At 42.5% G+C, this 9,703-nt stretch overlaps 1 long non-coding RNA gene across 1 annotated transcript; it reads left to right on the forward strand.

Annotated features, from left to right (window-relative positions):
* The first annotated feature begins 622 nt into the window (after positions 1–622).
* On the forward strand, positions 623–9,343 carry LOC123257395. The gene is made up of 2 exons (XR_006507433.1): positions 623–726; positions 8,769–9,343. It is a non-coding gene; the product is annotated as an uncharacterized LOC123257395 (long non-coding RNA).
* The last annotated feature ends 360 nt before the right edge of the window (positions 9,344–9,703 follow it).

Below are 9,703 nucleotides of genomic sequence, written 5' to 3' on the forward strand. Positions count from 1 at the left end.
CTCAATCGATTTTTAATTTCAAAATGAAATAAATCAAAATTAAGCAAAACGAATAAAAAAACATAGCAGAAAAAAAAATACAAAACAAATTAACATTCGCTTGCCCGCCATTCGGTTTGATATATTAAACTCAAAATGTATATTTCATCATTAAAGAAATCAAGAAAAAAATACAGAGCGCTAAAAGCGAAGAACGAAAATGTTGGAAAAAAAGATTGAAACTAGTTTTACAGGTAAGCTGAAGCTGATGCTGAGACTTGAGTCTGAGGCTGGATCTGAGGCCTGAGGTGAGGCTGAGACGGAGCTGAGATCCGATCAGATGCGGCGAGATTCGTCGTCCATCGTCATTGGGTCTGAGGCCTTTGGGGGGCATCTCTCTCTCGCTCTGACGCTCGTATGATAAATAACAAATCAAACGCTAAAATGTCGGTAATGTATGTGGCGTGTCAGGGGTTCTCTTAATTTATGGCCTGGATCAATAAGAATAACGCCCCAATCAGTGACTATAAATTAACGCAAAGACAAAATCGAAAATCGAAAAAACGTACACTCACTTATACATACAACTTCAAAAAAAAAAAAAAGAAAGAAAAAATGTCGATGGCTGAGAATGTTTGGCGGCTGTTATGCATTTCATTTTATTTCATTTCGGATCTCAGTCTTTATTTGAGTCCCCGAAGCTTTGATCCGGAATGTCGTTGACTCAAGGAGCACCTGGAAATCAAAGTCGGTATTGGAATTTATTTTCACTTCAACTTGGGGAATATATTGTGGGCTTAAATTATAAATTAACTTAAGATCAAAATATATTTTAAGATTCTTAAATAAAAGGTTTAAAATAAAGTTACACAGTTCCTGACCTCCTGCAGTTGATCGATAAATTATATGATTCCCCTACTTTCAACACTCGATGCCCTGTCTGGTCAGCAACCCAACCCAACCCATTGGGAAACCCAACCCAACCCATTCCTCCATGAAGCCGCGGAGGAAAAACAAAGTAAAGTCGCTCCATTGAATTGCACATGGGGCCAGTGGGACAAAATGAAATTATCAAAGCGCAACTGACAACTGCCAGGAGAAGTGACGTAGACACGGATACCGTTATATACAGGAATACATATTCATTTTCCTATACAAATGTCGCCGACACCGAACACGCACTTTGACACACGCACTTTTCCAGGTGGAACAGGTGGAATGGCCAGGTGGTTCGGTGGGTGAGAGCTGGGTGTGTGTGGATTGTAAGCGGTGAGGCGAACCGCCTGATGATATATGAATTGCTTTGAATTTAGTTGTCAAGGCTCTCTATGTTCTGGTGAATGGGGTGCGGGGATATCAGTGCACTTCATAAATTGTTAAAATGTGTCCGAATCGCACAAAACGCGCGGCATAAAATGGGAACAAAAACGGCCGGCAAAAAATACAAAACTATACACGGCTGACAGCAGAGTTGGCAACAAAAGCGGGGACAGGACAACTGACAACCCAGAGGAAAAGTCTGTAACAGGAAAGGGCAGTGGCTGAAATCAAAATCAAAACAATTGGCACACAAATGGAAGCAAAGAGACATTTTAATAAAAGGCTGGACAACATGGAGAACTAGGTGGCCATCGGATTAATCGTATCCTTAAGTTAATATCCTTATCCACATCATTAGGCACTTGCACCAGACGTTGGCTGTCGATGTTGCATGTTGCAGGCAGTTGCCTCTTGCCATCGCTGCGATTTGTTGGCAAGTCGGAAAATGCATGCATCCAACAAATGACACCTTCATGTGCACTGCCAGCAATCTTAACCACCACCGCACCTTTCCACGCTGTACACTCTCCACTCCCAAATGGAGTCTCATAACTTGACCAACCGAGTTGGCCTCAACACGTTGCCAATTTGGTTGCTGCCGCATTGTTTTTGGTGGACATTTCAATGCTTCCTTCATGTGCGAAGTTGTATGTTTTCCGAAACCACGCCAAATCGAACCAAAAAGAAAACAAAAACCTTTTCAACCGCTGGGGTGCCTTTAAAGGCCGACACTTTGGCTCATTTGGCTGCCCGTCCGAGGTCCACCACCTTGCCACCAGGCTCCGCGGCAAAGAGCGCGAATTAACCTGTTGAATGCGACCGAATGTGGCGAAGTGTTCGATGCAACTTCTGGCCAAAAGGAAATAGCCAAGCACGTCGAATACCGGCAGCTGCTGTGCGTTGGCGTTGCCATTTTCCTGCTGACGTCTCGTGTCCATATATGGAACATACACATGGGCATGTCCCTGTCAAAACAGGAGCTTAAACACACGCTCAAATTCAGTGGGAAAAGATTCTCGGCATAGCTCAGCTGGCATGCTTTTAATGGTTTTGAAAATAAAAAAATTGGGTGGCTGTCAGCAAACAATTTGCATGGGAAGTTCGTTTTAAGATTTTATTACATTTAAATATATTACATTAATCTTAATTGAAAGTATTACAAAAGCAGAAGATCAGAGTCAAAACTTCCAGTCCACCTCATTATCCATCTATCAATTGTGATAGGTCCTCCTGCAATTACTGCCGTACGTTAAGCGGCAGCGCCATTCTGTCGGCTAAGCGGCAGCCCCTCAAATAAAATTTCCCTTTTTTAGTAATCCTTTTTTTCTGAATTCCCCTCCATTCATATGCAAAGAATTTAATCAAATCATTTATTTCGCACTACCGGTGACAGAACCGCATTATTCAGCTCAAGTCGGGCTGACGCTATCGCAGCTTTTCCAGACAATTGTGTAAAATAATTAAAATATTTGTGCAAGTTAATGAATTTGTTTACATGATCGCACAGTGCAATTTTTCATCTTAGTGGAAAATCCAGTAAATCTACTGAAAAGCCTTATGCATAAAACTGCAAAAAAAAATGGCAAAAAGTAAAAAAAAATGGAAGAGAAAAAACCATTTAAATCACACGGCGAAAAATGTGGACGGAAAACCAGTTTAGTGATTAATCACGTGAGTGCGAGCGGGACGGGGCAGTTGGCCAGATCGGGCGCGCGAAACAAATGTCAGAGGCAGCGAACATCAATCTCCAGTTGCAGACCCGGCTATAGCTCTGGCTATATGGCCGAATCCGATCCCCACCGATCCAATCCGATCCGATCCGATCCGAGCCACATGGCCACCATTCGGTCTAAGCCAACGAGTTCTTTGGTGGCCACAAAAGGAAAAGCGTTTGAGCCTCGGGGCTAAAACGGCAGGGAGCTGGGAGCTGGGAGCTGAGAGCAGGGCGGTGGGAAAAACCGGCTAAGAGGTGGCCAAATGCGTTTGCCATCGCAGGCCATCATTGTTGCTGTTGCGGGCCACGTTGAGAAACTACAGTTGGGTTCATAACCTCATTTCAAATTGGCAAACAGGTGCGACACAAGTCGTGTCCACGTATGGCGCTGTAATGCGATATGATGATACTTTGAGTTACAAAGCACCAGGTTAAGTGGAGAATGTAAATAACATAAGCACTTGAAAGGAAAATATACTCATTTTCAAAGAAAACTCTGACTCTAACTGATGGGTGACTAGAAAGTAATAAGATATGATAGTTTTAAGCTTAAATCAGAAACAAATAAAAACAATTGCATTTATTTAAATAAATTTATTAACTTTATTTATCAAGAAAAGTGGTTTGTAAGGCATCTTTAATAAATTAAACTGAGTAAGCTTTAATGTCATATTTATTAGTTATAAACACGAATAAAAGCTGTAATTATCAAGCAAATATAAAATGAAAAATAATTTATTTCTATATAACTTTATTCTTCAGATACTTGTGTGATACATGTAACATAAATATAATATATATATACGCCCTAATACAGAAATAATCATTTTTCAAAGCGAGCTCAGTGCGCGATGATAAAAATTTATGCGCCAATAAAATTAAATTAAATAAAAATGCAATTATTAGTCAACGCCCAATTTTAATACACACACATGGCAATCAATGGGTTCGAAAAATGCACAACAATTAATTTTCAATAAAAAAAAGTTAGCAGCAACTCAGCCACGCTTTGCATATGTGGCATGTTTAAATAGAACGGCAATATCAACAACAGCAGCAGCAGCAACAAAGGCTGTATAAAAAGCATATAACAAGCGGTAAAAATAATGAAAAATATACAAAAGTCGGGGGAAAAAAACTGAAATCAAATCGAATGAAAAACGATAAAAATCGCACAACTGTCCATAGGCCGCCTGAGGCCGAATGCAAAATGCTTCGATTTGAAATGTTGCAACAATAATTGTCACAAATTGAACTCATGTCATGATTTGCGACGACGTGGACGAGGACTATACGTATACGTATACGTACACCTGATCAATGGCAGACCGGAGGGGCGGGACTGGGCTGGAAACGTGAGTCCGGGAAATTCGATTGTGTGACAGGTGCAATTTAGCCGAGGTCTGGCGATAAAAAAGGCAACGTTGCCAATTGAAGTTTGATTGGTTTTCATTTAATGAGAGCAACTCGGCGGATACTTAATGAAACGTGATGGATTATGAAGCAGACACTGGCTTTGGGATTAAATCAGTGAATGGTTATGGAAATAATTAGTTAACTTTTTCCACTCTCTTATTCTAAGGCCTTTAACAAATATTTAGATCAAGTCAACGTCATAATTAACCCACGATTAAAATCTCATTTTAATTAAAATTACGATCAAATATTGTTTGTAGGATCACGATCGGCCGACTGACGTTTTACGATTTCATTATTGGGTTATCTCGGGACCCCTTTGATAGAATCACATATTTGGCCAAGAGTGTAAATATTTTCCCGAACACATGGCAGCCTTTAATAGGCCATAATGGAAGCTTTATGATTTTCTAAACTCTGTATAAATATTGCAACCGGAAGGCGGTCATAAAGCGCCAGCCCCCAGCTGGCCAAGTGTGTAAACACACACGATCCGACCGATTTTCAGTTAATTAAAAGACCAAAATGGTTGCAAAACCATTGAGAAAGTCAACCACTCGGGCTTCAGATTCTGGGGATTCAGGGCCCTCTCTCGCACAGATCGCAAACACAGTGCCGTCTGGCTAATTGGTTGGCCCCAAAAACCGATCCACATTCCGCTCCGCCACTGAAATCCACCTCCATGGCGATAGCTATAGTTCATTTCTTAATTGTTCTGCTGCCGCCAGTGCCACTGCCACCGCCACCACCGCAATAATTGCGTTTCTTCTCCGGGTTGGAGATAAAAATGTATCCGGTAGATAAATGCCAGTGAGCCAGGCAAGGGAACGGAGTGTGTTTGCTCTGTGTCGAGAGCATTTCATTTCACAAACAAATATCACAATTTATTAACTCTCGAGTTCAAAAGAATTGCTGCAAGCACTTCCTCAATTCCGCTTGACAATTTAATATGTATTACAAATTAGGCGAACATATTGGGCATTCATTTTGTTTCACTTCATAAGTAATCATCACAGGTCTGGGAAATATTCCCCCAACGTTCATAACTCTCGGCGAAATCAAAGGAGGCGACAAAAGTGTTTCGAGGCCCATCCGATTCAAGTGTTCTTTGTCCGATATTGAAAATCGACTTCGAGGCACTTGAGATATGAAAATTAAGTTTAGATTTGTCACTGTTTAGTCTGGCCTCTAAAGTGGGTATTTTGTTTAGAGATTATGGGATGCCAACAATTTCCCACAGTGGAAATAACGAATGTAATTCCCCCCCTCTATAAAAACTCACATAATTATGAGCTACACTATTTGGGATTGGCTTGACCGTCCGTAGGATTTGCATAATGCTGGATTTTCTTTCGATTTTCCTATAAACAATAAACCAACTCGCCTCGGCCACTCCCCTGCACTTGCTAGCCTACCATTCTCCTCGGACTCGGACTCGGACTCGGGCTCTGCTGTCCCGCGAATGTTGTGGCAAAATTATGTTCCACGTCCAATGCTGAATATGTTCGAAAAATATTATGCACGACAAGTTACATGCATCAAACTGCGCCTGCTGAACTCGCTGCTGTGGCTGTGGCTGCGGCTGCCTTCCAAAAATCGCCATAAAATCAAAGCACAACCAAGAAGGCGGCTGGTCCAGAGAACTCTGCAGGCCGAGGAAGAGGGAGGTCGGTCGCCCGGGGGGCCGGAGGAGTTGTGTGTGCGGAACACACTCGCACTCACACTCAAATATGGCATCAACACCCCAACGGCCATGGCATAGGAAGGCAACCTGTTGCACCTTCAGCGCACACACATGGGCATTTATGTATGCTTGTATGTCTTTTAAATTGCATTTCATTAAAAGACACTAACGACCGAATATTTAGTCTTTTTAAAAATAAATTTTAGTTAAAAAAAAATATACAAATTGTTTACTTTATTTAATATTATTTTAATATACAGTATCAAGATATCAGTTGTGGTTTTCCAGTCTTCAGAAAGATATAGCATCAACTTCCATATTGCCAAATATGTTATTTAAAACTGAATAATTTTTAAAAAATAGATACTATTTAAAATCCCCTAAATAAACTATTTTTTCAGATCTTTTGACCATTTTGTGTGGTGGCCAACTCTCCTTTCTGCCGCCAAAGAACCATTTGCACTTTAGCCTGCCTCAAAAGGCCGGGAAAGCCAAGGTGACGACGTGAGGGGGCCCAGAGAAAGAGGAAGGAGGAGGGCACTGGTGGCACTGTCCATTGTCCGAATCAATTGTGGGAAACGCACACGAATAATCTCCAGTCCGAGGTGCAACACTCGAATATATATTTCTGCGGGTGTGTGGGTGTGGGTGCCCCGATGGCCGGGTACGGGTGGGTGGCATTGGCCGCGCGGCGTTTGTCGCTGTCAATTAAAGCCGGGGCATCGGCAACAGCAGCAGCAGCAGCAGCGGCAACAGCAACTGCACCACCAACGGCCCAAGCAGCGACAGGAACTGGAACTTGTTGCACAAGTTGCACAGTCGCAGTCACCGTCACACAGTCACTGTTGCAGTTGCAGTTTCAGTTGCAACTCGGCGAGTCGCTGTCGCTGGCTGTGCCAGTTTTCTATGCCTCTGTGGCATTTTTTGACACTCACCGACATTGCAGCAGCTGCTCCTGCTCCTGCCCCTGCCCCTGCCTACTAGCCATCCTTCGGACGTTCCTCGATTGCCGTCGGCCATTCGAGGAGCCCTTCCGCTTCGCGTTTTGGATCACAGCAGCTGCATTGTCTGCTATTGACCAACTTTGGTGGCATGGCTAAAAGGTGCAACGAAGGCAGGATGGGGAGCGGGGTGCACCAACTAACTGGGCTCTGTTTCCCTTACTGATATCGGTTTTCTGTCAATGATATATTGACAGCCACTGAACCGGCCGAGTGCTCTTTTGAATTCCTTTAAATAAAGAGCTGGGTTTCGGTTATGGTTACATAATAAAGTTAAGTTACTTCCTAAATATTTTTAAAAGCTAAGTAAATGTTTGTATTGTCCCTCCTGTAAATAGCCCGCTTCTGAAATAAGTGATTAATAGATCCCAGCATCTTTCAGAAAGATACTTTTGTTTCTCAGCTTGAGGTTCGCTTAATAAAACCAAAGTGCCCGCCGTGATCCGATGTTGAAATGCAGCCATATCTGATCCAACTATTTCAGCACCCGATCGCAGATCGACTATCGACTAGAAGCAGCCAAGTGGAGGCAGCCAGGCAATCAGTCCCGATGGTGATAGAAATTTATGTGCCTCAATGCAAAATCCCCGCATGGGCTCTCCCAGTCGGCACAGGGCCCAGGGCCCTTGGAATGCGCCGTGTCCATCATGTCCGTCTCCAACTGCGAGGGGCAGCTCGCCGCTGGGCCAAGAAGGTGGCAAGTGGTGGCAATCATGGCAGCATTGGCTCACATGTCAAGTTGGTCTTGTTTCCCGCCATTCGCGCGGTCTGCGGTGCGTTGATTCGTCGTAATTCATATGGTGGGGCACCACCAACCCACACCTCCGGCTGCCTGCCCCCAACCCATCCGTGGTTTGTATCTTTGGCATTGTGTGGTGCAGCGGCTTCCATGTTTATGGCTGCCACTGACAGCGAAGACAAAGATGATGATAATGATGTTGCCGCAGTGGACGATGATGATGCGATGACCATCGATCCCCGCCATGTCGCTCCTTTATTCTCCACCTCCACCACCACCACCACCACCGCCACCGACAGTGTCTCTGCGTCTCCGTGTCTCATTTTGATTGCGTGCCCATGTCGGAGTCCAATCCCGAAGAAGCGTCCAAAGCGAAGGCTTTACCTGAGCATCAATCGGCCATAAATTAGCATTTGAGTAAATTGGTTAAATTCGTTATTCGGAATTAGGCCCCGATGAGCCGCCCCATCCCGGTCCACTCCACTCCCATCCCCATTCCCATTCCCATTCCATGTGAGAGCCGCAATTCCCCCGCGAAGCCAACTTGTTTATTTTGCAATTTTTCCCCGCATTTTTATGTTTAATTTTATTCCATTGATTGATTTATTTTCACTGTACGCTTCTTAATGGCAGAGATCTTTTGCGGACTTGTAATCTTTTTCGCTTAGCCGGAGCGATGTGAAAAATGAATGCCATTAATGAAGATGTGAAAGCTTCTTAAGGCAGCGAGATGCCAATCGAAATTGCTTTCTATCAGCGACTAATATATCGCTCCCATATTGAGGTTTAAAATTATTTTTGATTAAAAAATATACGCTTGAGTTACAATTTGAGTTTACTCTTTTTATTATCAATAAATAATTCCCTAAGCTGATCATAAAACTCAATAAATAAAGCCAATCATTTTCCTTGCAGACCACAGATTCAGAAAAGTACCCTGCCAAAGACAATTCCAGAGCCGAAAACTTTCAAAAAAATGTGAATAATAAATCCATAAACATTCGAAAAATGCCTTCATAAAGACGTTGAACTCTTGAACTCCCCTCGCTTCCAGCAGAGTCTAAATGAAAGGAGGAGGAGGTGTCCAAAGGGGGGCATTAAACAAACTAACCAATCTCGGCATGAGCCGAAACGATAACAATTCAAGTTTCCATCAAACTGGAATAAATAAAACTTTTGGAAATCAATTTTTGAGAACGAAAATGTTCTCGAAGCGAACACATCTTGAGGCGTCTGGTCTGGGATTTAAATTACCACGAACTCCATAAATCAATCGAATTTATTGACTAAAATGACAAAATGGGCGAAATGAGATCGGAGCCTGGTGCGAGTGAGAGGCGAGTGGACAATGCAAACGAAATTCAAATTAAAATGACCAAACACAAACAAACGAAAGGCATTAAGGAACCATGAAGATTAACATTTTTTTCTTCGGTTTTTTGGGAAGGGAATGATGGCGACGGAGGCGGATGGAGCTGGAGCTGGAGGGTGAGGATGGGCAGGAGGAGGACCAAAAATCGATTAAAACGAACCGAAATGGACGAATGGAATGTCAAATGGAGACCCGCAACCAGTATCACTCCATAAAAGTGATAAAAAGAGAAACCAATAAAGTAATACCCTTTCCAAGACAGTAAAGAAATTATTTTAAAATGGTAGTTGTTTCTTTTCAAAACATGTATAAATTGACATAAAATTTAGCTAAAAATAAAGTACTAGGACTAACTAGGACATCATTTTAGAAGAACTACTGAAGTCCTCCCAATATAATTGGCTTTATGCTCAGAACTTTAGATTCTATAGTAATTTTAAGTATTAGTTCAATTTTATCTTATATGTATATGCTTCAA

This window comes from Drosophila ananassae, chromosome 3R (assembly GCF_017639315.1).
Source record: "Drosophila ananassae strain 14024-0371.13 chromosome 3R, ASM1763931v2, whole genome shotgun sequence".
Lineage (NCBI taxonomy): Eukaryota > Metazoa > Arthropoda > Insecta > Diptera > Drosophilidae > Drosophila > Drosophila ananassae.